Genomic DNA, 14866 nt, shown 5'->3' with positions numbered 1-14866 from the left:
TTAAACGCAGCTAATCTTTATTCTCCGCTTTGACCTATCCAATATGGCGGCGAGGATGACGTATGATTCTACGCGGAAGGCGGCGTCTTTAATGGTCCGGAATAAATTGAATGCTACACGTTGATGGATTAATTTGCTCTTCTACGCCCTTTTTGAGGAATGTATTGTAGGACTTAAACCCACATCTGAAGAGGTGAGATCGCTCCTTTTTTTCCCCTATTTTTGCTGGCGGGATTGACTCTGCCCTAAGGGCAGAGTCTCTCTCTCTCTCTCACTTTGCACCATTACACAATAAATATTCACAGTGAAAATATTTTGTAAGCGCGTTTCATGAACCAAGTTATAGGATTTGTTGACAACTCGCATCGAGTTCGTTACACTTCTACCCGGCGTGAAGCACTCACAGTCATGTGGTTGTGACGTCATCGTAAACAAATCCGTTCTACTCATCCAGACGACTTCACAACGGCAACGTTGCCAGATCTTTCCACTCTGGAACCCGTTCTCAAAAAGATTGCGTTTTGGGCACCCAAAACGCCGGTGCCGTGTGGACGCCAGGCCTAAACGATAAGCAATTGTATCGGAGTCACCTGAATCCGTTGCCGTGTGGACAGGGCCTGAGTTGCAACCTCACACTCTCGACAAGATCGGACAGAAAATGCAAATTAGGAGTCGAAGAAAATCTTACATTCAGACAGAAAAATCTGGCTCAGCAGTCTCCTCGAAGCCAGATACAGTTTCCATTCTGTAAATATTCAAACGAACACACGTCTGCATGTCCATCTTACTAGAGTGCAACGTTTAATCTTAATTAACCACAAACACAAAGGCAACATCTGTGAGAGAGGAAAAGGAATTCTCCACAGTGAGGGTCAAAAAAACTTCGGCCAGGCAACGCATCTACGCAGGGAAAAGCACACAGAAGCCCCTTCCAAACTCTCCCTCCTTAAGAAGGTCAACAGGTGAAATTCCTCATCCTCATTCAGGCCTCAGCTCCATTTTACAGACCACTACACTGGAGAGAAGTTCCTCCTGAGGACAGGATGGAGAGGAGGAGGAACTGTCGCACCTTGTCAGTAAGGATCCGAGTGAAGTGTCTCTCCTAACAGGAAAGATTATACACTGTATTCCACACCTGGATTCAGCAGCTGGAGACTCGGAGAGCAACACAAACACGTCAGATAACTGAACAGCCGGAAGTGAAGAACATTTCATCCATCTGACTCATATGGGAAAAAGGTCAAAGACAAGATGTGGGATGTTGATGGGACAGGATGGTGTTGTATCTCAAGCTCATTTCTGAGGAAATAATCAAATTACAGGAGAAGTTCATTACACCTGTAGCAGGGAAGTGTTTGTGCTAAAAGTCACAATAAAAGAGCAGACTGATTCATCAGATAAATAACGAACCTGTTGGTGTAAAATCTGTGTCTCAGACATTTTAAGAATTTCATGCAGCTTCCTGAACTCCATCAATACAATCACAGGTAAAATAAAAAGACACTGAGATGATTATATCATTACTGTAATACAGGATTCAGGTTCAGATTAAAATGAATTTGTTTTCGTGGCCTGTTGCTTTAATAAACTGCAGTAATTCTGATAGAGTTTTGATAAATGAACTCAAAATGACTCATTGAATTCTGGTGTATAAACACATCATTCATTATTACTCTTAGTGTAGACAGGATGTGGCTCATTAACAGGTGAGAAATGAGCCATTTCCTGCAGCTGACTGTCCTACTCTCATCTGAATTGCTTCTTGTTAACCCCCTGAAGAGATGTGAAATCACTGCTCACCACCATGTGCACAGCAATGACACCATCAAACCCACACTCAGTGGAGGGAATGACACTCGTACACATAAAGCCCTCATTTCAGCCAGGTCACAATCCAAAACCCTTAGTGCTTTCCGAAATTCTCTCCAAATGCACCATCAGGTTTCCATAAAACGAATCCCTCCAAAGCTAAAAAGTGGGCCTTCAGAGTGACTGGCATGTACAGCAGCTCAGCACAAACTCACAGAGTCGGATCAGTGAAGCAGCTCGGCTCAGAGACATGCTGAAAAAATTCCCTCTGAAAGAGATGGACAGGGAGCAACACCTGACCTTCCCTAGCCAACAGCAGAACTACACTCACATCCATGGATAACATCAGCAACCTTCAAAGAACAACAGCTTCAGGGAGGAGAAGAGAGAGAGAGAGAGAGAGAGACAGACAGGGAGAGACAGACAGACAGACAGACAGACAGACAGACGGGGAGAGACAGAGAGAGAGAGAGAGAGTTGTAAACCAGGCGTAAACATGTGACCAGGAAAAGAGTAAAAACTACACACAGGTTACAGTAACTGAGGAATGATAAAGACAAAGATCCTGGAATAACTGCCACGAGCTCCGAACATGACACAATCACACTCTCCACTTATCTGTACGTTGTTGCCAAGCTGAACACTGTGGAGAAAAACGTGGCAAAGCAAATCCACGTTATAAATAGCTGGCTGAGGTACGCCCCAATGAGACATTCCTGATATCAGATCAAGCCAAGAATGGCTCTGCACGGGAACGCCACAGGCCTCGGATTCAGACAGCCGAGGATCTGCAGCACCGTGAAGCAGAGAAGAAACGGGAACGGGGTTAAACAGGTACACCATACAAACACACACCGTGTGCGAAAGCGCTAACACAACCTCAGCTATCTTCACTAATCAATTAAATCCTTTTACAGCGGAATTCTGCAGACGGATCGGCGATATTCTGAAGTCAGGAGTGACTGGATTAGGGATCAGAGCTGCAAAATATGGACAGAAATATAATACTGATGTTACAATGCTGTAAACTGAGATGACATTATACTAAAAGAACACTACTGAAATCCTGTTGTGATATCCTTCCTGACGGAAAACAATCTGCATTTCCAAAAGTTTTTCTAGACTGATTTTTTAACATTCCTAACTCTCTATGTTCAGTTCTCTGTGTAATAGGAAATGTGATGTTGGATTACGGAGGTGCAAAAAATAAAGAACTATCTGAAGTCCAGCTGTGGAAATGAGTGTCTTTAACTTTCAGACTTTTCCAGACAACAACCACGTTAAAGACACCGTGTTACTGTGATGTGGAACAGTGGAACAGTCAGCTGCTGAGAAACTCGTGTGATATCTGTGAAGGAGAATATGATAACTGATAACACACCGTATACTGTCCATCTGCTGAGTCCTGAGACACCAATCACACACACACTCACAAGCACGCGCGCACACACACACACACACACACCAGCTCTTCACTTTCACTCGCTATGGAATGCTATGTGACGCCATCTATTTGGGCTCAGATGTCCTTTGGAACTTTTGAAAATGATTCAGAAAAAAAACGGATTCAGTTCTGAAAAATCTGAAATTACACTGAACTGTTCACCTGAACACAAACTTGAGAGAGAGAGAGAGAGAGAGAGAGAGAGAGAGAGACAAACAGACAGATAGAGTGAGAGAGAGACAGACAGAAAGACAGACAGACAGATAAATAGATAGAGAGAAAGACAGATAAATAGAGAGACAGATAAATAGAGAGACAGACAGACAAATAGATACAGAGACAGACAGACAGACAGACAGACAGACAGACAGATAGATAGATAGATAGATAGATAGATAGATAGATAGATAGATAGATAGAGTGAGTGAGTGAGTGAGTGAGTGAGTGAGTGAGTGAGACAGACAGACAGATACAGAGAGACAGACAGAGAGAGAGAGAGAGAGAGAGAGAGAGACAAACAGACAGATAGAGTGAGAGAGAGACAGACAGAAAGACAGACAGACAGATAAATAGATAGAGAGAAAGACAGATAAATAGAGAGACAGATAAATAGAGAGAGACAGACAGACAAATAGACACAGAGACAGACAGACAGACAGACAGACAGATAGATAGATAGATAGATAGATAGATAGATAGATAGATAGATAGATAGATAGATAGATAGATAGAGTGAGTGAGTGAGTGAGTGAGTGAGTGAGTGAGTGAGTGAGTGAGTGAGTGAGTGAGTGAGACAGACAGACAGATACAGAGAGACAGACAGAGAGAGAGAGAGAGAGAGAGAGAGAGAGAGCAGTCCACGTCAGTAAAGTGTGATGAATGGATCAGACAGTCAAATGTGAGTAAAATAAAGGTGTAAATGAAGGAAGAAGTCCTCAGTAATTTGTCCTCGGTGTTTCTGTGTCGGATGTAAAGATGGAAAGCTCGAACCTTCTTCCTGCAGTGGGTCTGAGAGTGCTGGCTCGGTGCCACCGCTGCTTTACTTTGACGTGTCACTTACAAGAAAAAATCGCAACGTTTTTGAAAAAAAAAAAAACCAACTCAGAATCTACTCTGTACTTTTACTGCATCGCCTCAGAGCGTTAATTAACAGCGTTAAAAAGTTCAGATGGAACCAGACAAGAAATTTCCAGAACTTTCCTGACGGGGGAAAAATCCGAATGAACAAGTTTTCACAAAGAAAGTCCTGGAGTGTGCAGAGATGAGAGTTTACCGGAAATAACACCGTTTATAACGTGTTTATAAAGAATAGAGAGAGAGAGAGAGAGAGAGAGAGAGAGAGAGAGAGAGAGAATAAAGCCCAAAACCAGCTCCAGTGTGATAACACAGAGAGAGAGAGAGAGAGAAAGAGAAAGACGAAGCCGCTTCACTAAAGGATTCCAGTGAAATATAGCTTTAAGTTTCGATTTCCATCCGAACCTTCCCTCAGTTCCCTCAGTTCTCCAGCCGAGCAGCGAGCCGGCGACTTCTCCTCTTCCTCTTTTCTCTCTCAACTTTTCCTCACAGCTCCTCACCTCCTCCACACACACACACACACACAGCCTCTCTAACTGTACACCACCAAAGCACTTTACTTACTTGAACTTCAGGGAATCTCTCGCTAATCCGTGTGTGTGTGTGTGTGTGTGTGTGTGTGTGTGTGTGTGTGTGTGTGTGTGTGTTAGTCCTCTGTGACTGAAAGTGAAATAATAATCATCCCCGAGCGGCTCCGTCCACAGTGGACCGATTGCGGGATTCCGCCATGTCAATTATGTGGCAGTTGCGTGGGGGGGCAGTGGGGCCCAGAGTACCGTAAAGCCCTGAGTAGGTGCTCCGCACAACACACAGGGGGAACAAAACTTGCCGTAAAACTGCTAGAAGGTTCATATCAGGATAAGATCTAACAGCACTCAGAAAAACATAATGGACCAAAGACATTTCACTTCAGTGACTGAATTTTAAAAAGATAGGTTTCTGGTCAGTACACAGACCAGGAGTGTCCAAGTGTCTGAGTGTACAAGTGTACAAGGGTACGAGTGTCCAAGTCTCCAAGTGTCCGAGTGTACAAGTGTCCACGTCTCTGAGTGTACAAGTGTCCAAGGGTACGAGTGTCCAAGTCTCCAAGTGTCTGAGTGTACAAGTGTACAAGTCTCCAAGTGTACAAGTGTCCAAGGGTACGAGTGCCCAAGTGTCCAAGTCTCCAAGTGTCCGAGTGTACAAGTGTCAAAGTGTACGAATGTCCTGCACCGTGTCCTGCACCATGTTTAGCACCATGTTCAGCACCGTATCCTGCACCATGTCCTGCACCATGTTTAGCACCGTGTTCAGCACCATATCGTGCACCATGTCCTACACCATGTCCTGCACTGTGCTCAGCACCATGTCCTGCACCATGTCCTGCACCATGTCCTGCACTGTGCTCAGCACCATGTCCTACACCATGTCCTGCACTGTGTTCAGCACCATGTCCTGCATCATGTTTAGCACCGTGTCCTGCACCATGTTTAGCACCGTGTTCAGCACCGTATCCTGCACCATGTCCTACACCATGTCCTGCACTGTGCTCAGCACCATGTCCTGCACCATGTTTAGCACTGTGTTCAGCACCATATCCTGCACCATGTCCTACACCATGTCCTGCACTGTGTTCAGCACCATGTCCTGCACCATGTCCTGCACCATGTTTAGCACCGTGTTCAGCAATGTATCCTGCACCATGTCCTGCACTGTGTTCAGCATCATGTCCTGCACCATGTTTAGCACTGTGTTCAGCACTGTGTCCTGCACCATGTCCTACACCATGTCCTGCACTGTGTTCAGCACCGTGTCCTGCACCATGTCCTGCACCATGTTTAGCACCGTGTTCAGCAATGTATCCTGCACCATGTCCTACACCATGTCCTGCACTGTGTTCAGCACCATGTCCTGCACCATGTTTAGCACCATGTTCAGCACCGTATCCTGCACCATGTCCTACACCATGTCCTGCACTGTGTTCAGCACCGTGTCCTGCACCATGTCCTGCACCATGTTTAGCACTGTGTTCAGCACCATATCCTGCACCATGTCCTACACCATGTCCTGCACTGTGTTCAGCACCATGTCCTGCACCATGTTTAGCACCGTGTTCAGCACCGTATCCTGCACCATGTCCTACACCATGTCCTGCACTGTGTTCAGCACCGTGTCCTGCACCATGTCCTGCACCATGTTTAGCACCGTGTTCAGCACCATATCCTGCACCATGTCCTACACCATGTCCTGCACTGTGTTCAGCACCATGTCCTGCACCATGTTTAGCACTGTGTTCAGCACCATATCCTGCACCATGTCCTGCACTGTGTTCAGCACCGTGTCCTGCACCGTGTCCTGCACCATGTTCAGCACCGTGTTCAGCACCGTATCCTGCACCATGTCCTGCACTGTGTTCAGCACCGTGTCCTGCACCATGTCCTGCACCATGTTTAGCACTGTGTTCAGCACCATATCCTGCACCATGTCCTACACCATGTCCTGCACTGTGTTCAGCACCATGTCCTGCACCATGTTTAGCACCGTGTTCAGCACCGTATCCTGCACCATGTCCTACACCATGTCCTGCACTGTGTTCAGCACCGTGTCCTGCACCATGTTTAGCACCGTGTTCAGCACCATATCCTGCACCATGTCCTACACCATGTCCTGCACTGTGTTCAGCACCATGTCCTGCACCATATTTAGCACTGTGTTCAGCACCATATCCTGCAGCATGTCCTGCACTGTGTTCAGCACCGTGTCCTGCACCATGTCCTGCACCATGTTCAGCACCGTGTTCAGCACCGTATCCTGCACCATACACCATGTCCTGCACTGTGTTTAGCACCGTGTCCTGCACCATGTTTAGCACCGTGTTCAGCACCGTATCCTGCACCATGTCCTACACCATGTCCTGCACTGTGTTCAGCACCGTGTCCTGCACCATGTTCTGCACCATGTTTAGCACTGGGTTCAGCACCATATCCTGCACCATGTCCTGCAATATATTCAGCACCGTGTTCAGCACCGTGTTCAGTATGATGCTTTGCTGTGTGAGTGAGTCTTTGTTAGAGTAAATTAGTAAAAGTTTGTCATGTTATCAGAAATAATATGAGTTGTTGTGAGCAGGTGTTTGGCTCTTTCAGGTTCTCCTTCATCTGCTGCTGTTTGTGGCAAAAAAAAACACAACACATTTCAGCACAGCTGGAACAACTTGGTACAAAACCATTTACAAAAAAACAAAATGAACTTTTCAGGGTAAGCTGTTAACACTATGTTAGCGTTTGCAGATGATTTATGAAGGTTTGAGATCAGTCAGTGTTCTAATGTAAACAAACATCGTTATAAAACAGATGTTATACAGTATATGAGCTCAGTTTATAATGCCACTAAATAAACACAGTGGTTCAGAATCAAAAGTGAAATGTCAACACACAGGCATTTCCTCATTTGAATATTAATGTATATTCATAGATTCTGGGATGTGTAATGAGGATAGAGTTTCTTGGGAACGGAAAATGAAATAAATTCTGCAGTATTACTTTAATGGTGCCATGTTCAGGAGGATATTAAAGACTTCCTTCTTGATGGAAGACTTTTACAGAGAAAGAGCCTGAACATTAGTGCTGAATGAAGTTGTTGGTGTTTGCACTCAGCAGTGAGGCGGAAGTGATTTTATTCTCCTCAGTACAGAGGAATGTCATCAAAAGCAGACAAGACAGCTCATGTCCCTCACATTCCAGACCTCTCTCTCTCTCTCTCTCTCTCACACACACACACACACACACACACTGATGTCTGCCCTACTTTCCGTGCAGCTGCAGCTGGGCGTCATGTCTACACAGATGTTCACAGCCACAATTTTAAGAATTTAAGGAGGAAACTTCTGAAGTCCTTGCGCTCATTTTCTCTCCTTCGTTCCTTTAAAAATACTTTTAGTTTATATTTAAACACTAAAACTCATAAACTGCATGAAAATTAAAGCCAAACTTTTCAGCTGATAGACTTATGAATTCAGTGTATGAAATACAACACATAAAGATCTATCTAATTTCACATCATGATATTTTATTTCGGCGGCATGGTGGTGTAGTGGTTAGCACTGTCGCCTCACAGCAAGAAGGTTCTGGGTTCGAGCCCCGTGGCCGGCGAGGGCCTTTCTGTGTGGAGTTTGCATGTTCTCCCCGTGTCTGTGTGGGTTGCCTCCGGATGCTCCGGTTTCCCCCACAGTCCAAGGACATGCAGGTTAGAATAATTGGTGGCTCTAAATTGACCGTAGGTGTGAGTGGTTGTCTGTCTCTATGTGTCGGCCCTGTGATGATCTAGCGACTTGTCCAGGGTGTACCCTGCCTCTCGCCCATAGTCAGCTGGGATAGGCTCCAGCTTGCCTGCGACCCCGTACAGGATAAGCAGTTACGGATAATGGACGGATGGATATTTTATTTAAAATTTAAACCTCATTTATTATAAACACGTGACCGACATGGGTTTCAGTAAAGGACAAGCGCGCCACCTAGTGGACCTTATTATAACTACAATCATCTGATTCCACAAATAAATCCAGATTAATTCCCAAATCAATGATACATCCACAGAACTACAAAGGTTCTTCAGAGTGTCTGTGAGGGGAACCTTCTACAGAGACCTTACAACAAAGTGTTTATCTTTTAGAAACAGTTCCAGGGAGAACCGCTTTAGGAAGTGAACACCCCGAACCTTGGAAGAACCCTTTACTCAGAGTGGATTGGTCATGTGATAGTCTAGACATTTTTCTGCATAAAAATAAAACTGTGAAATTAAATCCCTAAAAGAGATTATCTCATACCCCTAACAACCCTGCAGTCCACTCAGAGAAATGTGTGTGTGTGTGTGTGTGTGTGTGTGTGATTATTCTGCAAAAGGTCACTGCACATTCCTTTACACATAAACAGCTCCATGAGCCGCTGGAAAGCCTTCAACATAAAAGTCTTCTATTCAGTTAACAGCTGGAACAGTCTGTCAATACATTTCACCTGAGACTTCACTATTAAACTCCAAAAATATTGGCACCCTAGAGTTAGGATTAGGGAAAACTGTGCTTTACAAAAATACAAAACTTTTTTATGGTTTCATATCTATCTATCTATCTATCTATCTATCTACAGTGGTGCTTGAAAGTTTGTGAACCCTTTAGAATTTTCTATATTTCTGCATAAATATGACCTAAAACATCATCAGATTTTCACACAAGTCCTAAAAGTCAATAAAGAGAACCAAGTTAAACAAATGAGACAAAAATATTATACTTGGTCATTTATTTATTGAGGAAAATGATCCAATATTACATATCCGTGAGTGGCAAAAGCATGTGAACCTTTGCTTTCAGTATCTGATGTGACCCCCTTGTGCAGCAATAACTGCAACTAAACGTTTGCGGTAACTGTTGATCAGTCCTGCACACCGGCTTGGAAGAATTTTAGCCCATTCCTCCACACAGAACAGCTTCAACTCTGGGATGTTGGTGGGTTTCCTCACATGAACTGCTCACTTCAGGCCCTTCCACAACATTTCGATTGGATTAAGGTCAGGACTTTGACTTGGCCATTCCAAAACATTAACTTTATTCTTCTTTAACCATTCTTTGGTAGAACGACTTGTGTGCTTAGGGTCGTTGTCTTGCTGCATGACCCACCTTCTCTTGAGATTCAATTCATGGACAGATGTCCTGACATTTTCCTTTAGAATTCGCTGGTATAATTCAGAATTCATTGTTCCATCAATGATAGCAAGCCATCCTGGCCCAGATGCAGCAAAATAGGCCCAAACCATGATACTACCACCACCATGTTTCACAGATGGGATAAGGTTCTTATGCTGGAATGCAGTGTTTTCCTTTCTCCAAACATAACGCTTCTCATTTAAACCAAAAAGTTCTATTTTGGTCTCATCCGTCCACAAAACATTTTTCCAATAGCCTTCTGGCGTGTCCACGTGATTTTAGCAAACTGCAGACCAGCAGCAATGTTCTTTTTGGAGAGTATTGGCTTTCTCCTTGCAACCCTGCCATGCACACCATTGTTGTTCAGTGTTCTCCTGATGGTGGACTCATGAACATTAACATTAGCCAATGTGAGAGAGGCCTTCAGTTGCTTAGAAGTTACCCTGGGGTCCTTTGTCAAGTTTATTTATTTGTACAGCGCTTTTAACAATAAAAAAAGCGCTTTGTGACCTCGCCAACTATTGCATGCCCTGCTCTTGGAGTGATCTTTGTTGGTTAATCACTCCTGGGGAGGGTACCAATGGTCTTGAATTTCCTCCATTTGTACACAATCTGTCTGGCTGTGGATTGGATTTGATGCTATGATGCCATTCCTTAAAAAAAAGACTAATAAAATTACATTTAAAATGTAAGGTTCCTTACTGCACTTTCATAAATTGTTATGACACACACAAAAATATCAATGTAATTTTACTTAATATAGTGTACAACAAGGAGTGGCACAGCAGTGTAGTGGTTAGCACTGTTGCCTCACAGCAAGAAGGTTCTATGTTCAAGTGTAGTGGCCGACGGGGGCCTTTCTGTGTGGAGTTTGCATGTTCTCCTCGTGTCTGTGTGGTTTTCCTCCAGGTGCTCTGGTTTCCCCCACAGTCCAAAGACATGCAGGTTAGGATAATTAGTGGCTCTAAGTTGACTGTAGGTGTAAATTGTTGTTTGTCTCTATGTGTCAGCCCTGCGATGACCTGGTAACTTGTCTAGGGTGTACCCTGCCTCTCGCCCATAGTCAGCTGGGATAGGCTCCATCTTGCCTGCGACCCTGGACAGGATAAGCGGCTAAAGATAATTGATGGGTGGATGATAACATTTAGATTGAACTTGCTTTTTTGAACACTCTGGGATTGGATCACAATTACTAAATTCATGATTAAATGAGTGTAAAGTGAGTGCAGACTCACTTTTATATTCTGAAATGTTTAAGGGGTAGACAGAGAAACTGATTTAAATCAGAATGAGTCTACTTCATGACTGCATCAATTTACAAGCTGAGATTCAGTTGGGTGAAAATGGTTAAAACTGAGATTATTGTCAAAACAAAATTAACACTGATCCATTTCAGGGAACTTAAATTTAACTGAAATGAATTATACTGAATTATATGAATTGTATCTGTATTGAAATTAATTATATCAGATCACTAATGAATTAAAGAGTGTATCAAATCATGAGTTGCTTAATTGCATCACTTTAGTATCAGTACAGTATTGTGTAGTGTGTACTGACGTGTGTACGGGGTTGTGTAGTGTATATTGAGGTGTGTACGGTGTTGTGTGTACTGAGGTGTGTATGGGGTTGTGTAGTGCATATTGAGGTGTGTACGGGGTTGTGTAGTGTGTACTGAGGTGTTTAGGGGGTTGTGTAGTGTGTACTGAGGTGTATATGGGGTTGTGTAGTGTGTATTGATGCCTGTACAGGGCTGTCTAGTGTGTACGGAGGTGTGTATGGGCTTGTGTAGTGTGTATTGCTGCGTGTACAGGGTTGTGTAGTGTGTATTGAGGTGTATACGGTGTAGTGTGTCTTGAGGTGTGTACGGGGTTGTGTAGTGCGTACTGAGGTGTGTACGGGGTTGTGTGTACTGATGCGTGTACAGGGCTGTGTAGTGTGTACTGAGGTTTGTACGGGGTCATGTAGTGTGTATTGATGCGTGTATGGGGTGTAGTGTGTACTGAGGTGTGTATGGGGTTGTGTAGTGTGTACTGATGCCTGTACAGGGCTGTCTAGTGTGTACGGAGGTGTGTATGGGCTTGTGTAGTGTGTATTGCTGCGTGTACAGGGTTGTGTAGTGTGTATTGAGGTGTATACGGTGTAGTGTGTCTTGAGGTGTGTACGGGGTTGTGTAGTGCGTACTGAGGTGTGTACGGGGTTGTGTGTACTGATGCGTGTACAGGGCTGTGTAGTGTGTACTGAGGTGTGTATGGGGTTGTGTAGTGTGTATTGATGTGTGTACGGGGTTGTGTATTGAGGTGTATACGGTGTTGTGTGTACTGAGGTGTGTATGGGGTTGTGTAGTGTGTATTGAGGCGTGTAAGGTGTAGTGCGTCTTGAGGTGTGTACGGGGTTGTGTAGTGCGTACTGAGGTGTGTACGGGGTTGTGTAGTGCGTACTGAGGTGTGTACGGGGTTGTGTAGTGCGTACTGAGGTGTGTACGGGGTTGTGTAGTGCGTACTGACGTGTGTACGGGGTTGTGTAGTGCGTACTGACGTGTGTACGGGGTTGTGTAGTGCGTACTGACGTGTGTACGGGGTTGTGTAGTGCGTACTGACGTGTGTACGGGGTTGTGTAGTGCGTACTGACGTGTGTACGGGGTTGTGTAGTGCGTACTGACGTGTGTACGGGGTTGTGTAGTGCGTACTGACGTGTGTACGGGGTTGTGTGTACTGACGCGTGTACAGGGCTGTGTAGTGTGTACTGAGGTGTGTATGGGGTTGTGTAGTGTGTATTGATGTGTGTACGGGGTTGTGTAGTGTGTATTGAGGTGTATACGGTGTAGTGTGTCTTGAGGTGTGTACGGGGTTGTGTAGTGCGTACTGAGGTGTGTACGGGGTTGTGTGTACTGATGCGTGTACAGGGCTGTGTAGTGTGTACTGAGGTGTGTACGGGGTTGTGTAGTGTGTATTGATGTGTGTACGGGGTTGTGTAGTGTGTACTGAGGTGGTGTGTACAGGGTTGTGTAGTGTGTATTGAGGTGTATACGGTGTTGTGTGTACTGAGGTGTGTATGGGGTTGTGTGTAGTGTGTATTGAGGCGTGTAAGGTGTAGTGTGTCTTGAGGTGTGTACGGGGTTGTGTAGTGCGTACTGAGGTGTGTACGGGGTTGTGTAGTGCGTACTGAGGTGTGTACGGGGTTGTGTAGTGCGTACTGACGTGTGTACGGGGTTGTGTGTACTGACGCGTGTACAGGGCTGTGTAGTGTGTACTGAGGTGTGTATGGGGTTGTGTAGTGTGTATTGATGTGTGTACGGGGTTGTGTAGTGTGTATTGAGGTGTATACGGTGTAGTGTGTCTTGAGGTGTGTACGGGGTTGTGTAGTGCGTACTGAGGTGTGTACGGGGTTGTGTGTACTGATGCGTGTACAGGGCTGTGTAGTGTGTACTGAGGTGTGTATGGGGTTGTGTAGTGTGTATTGATGTGTGTACGGGGTTGTGTAGTGTGTACTGAGGTGGTGTGTACAGGGTTGTGTAGTGTGTATTGAGGTGTATACGGTGTTGTGTGTACTGAGGTGTGTATGGGGTTGTGTAGTGTGTATTGAGGCGTGTAAGGTGTAGTGTGTCTTGAGGTGTGTACGGGATTGTGTAGTGCGTACTGAGGTGTGTACGGGGTTGTGTAGTGCGTACTGAGGTGTGTACGGGGTTGTGTAGTGCGTACTGAGGTGTGTACGGGGTTGTGTAGTGCGTACTGAGGTGTGTACGGGGTTGTGTAGTGCGTACTGAGGTGTGTACGGGGTTGTGTAGTGCGTACTGACGTGTGTACGGGGTTGTGTAGTGCGTACTGACGTGTGTACGGGGTTGTGTAGTGCGTACTGACGTGTGTACGGGGTTGTGTAGTGCGTACTGACGTGTGTACGGGGTTGTGTAGTGCGTACTGACGTGTGTACGGGGTTGTGTAGTGCGTACTGACGTGTGTACGGGGTTGTGTAGTGCGTACTGACGTGTGTACGGGGTTGTGTAGTGCGTACTGACGTGTGTACGGGGTTGTGTAGTGCGTACTGACGTGTGTACGGGGTTGTGTAGTGCGTACTGACGTGTGTACGGGGTTGTGTAGTGCGTACTGACGTGTGTACGGGGTTGTGTAGTGCGTACTGACGTGTGTACGGGGTTGTGTAGTGCGTACTGACGTGTGTACGGGGTTGTGTAGTGCGTACTGACGTGTGTACGGGGTTGTGTAGTGCGTACTGACGTGTGTACGGGGTTGTGTAGTGCGTACTGACGCGTGTACGGGGCTGTGTGTACTGACACGTGTACAGGGCTGTGTAGTGTGTACTGAGGTGTGTATGGGGTTGTGTAGTGTGTATTGATGTGTGTACGGGGTTGTGTAGTGTGTACTGAGGTGGTGTGTACAGGGTTGTGTAGTGTGTACTGAGGTGGTGTGTACAGGGTTGTGTAGTGTGTATTGAGGTGTATACGGTGTTGTGTGTACTGAGGTGTGTACGGGGTTGTGTGTTGCGTACTGAGGTGTGTACGGGGTTGTGTAGTGCGTACTGAGGTGTGTACGGGGTTGTGTAGTGCGTACTGACGTGTGTACGGGGTTGTGTAGTGCGTACTGAGGTGTGTACGGGGTTGTGTAGTGCGTACTGAGGTGTGTACGGGGTTGTGTAGTGCGTACTGAGGTGTGTACGGGGTTGTGTAGTGCGTACTGAGGTGTGTACGGGGTTGTGTAGTGCGTACTGAGGTGTGTACGGGGTTGTGTAGTGCGTACTGACGTGTGTACGGGGTTGTGTAGTGCGTACTGACGTGTGTACGGGGTTGTGTAGTGCGTACTGACGTGTGTACGGGGTTGTGTAGTGCGTACTGAGGTGTGTACGGGGTT

At 45.6% G+C, this 14866-nt stretch overlaps 1 protein-coding gene across 5 annotated transcripts in view; it reads right to left on the bottom strand.

Moving 5' to 3' along the window:
* Positions 1 to 5073, bottom strand: part of fndc3bb (fibronectin type III domain containing 3Bb) — a 102272-nt gene extending 97199 nt beyond the window's left edge. For 2 of the 5 annotated variants that reach the window (XM_060899668.1, XM_060899673.1), the window contains exon 1: positions 4892 to 5073. The gene's annotated coding sequence lies outside the window, so the exon portion shown is untranslated. Of the gene's footprint in view, positions 1 to 1135; positions 1300 to 4243; positions 4554 to 4732; positions 4789 to 4891 lie in introns of those variants that run through there. The other 3 variants (XM_060899669.1, XM_060899672.1, XM_060899670.1) reach the window with 3 other exon arrangements.
* Between the last annotated feature and the right edge of the window lie 9793 nt (positions 5074 to 14866).

Source organism: Neoarius graeffei, chromosome 19 (assembly GCF_027579695.1).
Source record: "Neoarius graeffei isolate fNeoGra1 chromosome 19, fNeoGra1.pri, whole genome shotgun sequence".
Classification (NCBI taxonomy): Eukaryota; Metazoa; Chordata; class Actinopteri; order Siluriformes; family Ariidae; genus Neoarius; species Neoarius graeffei.
The sequence above is the reverse complement of the archived record's forward strand: the minus strand, read 5'-3'. Positions and strand labels throughout refer to the sequence as shown.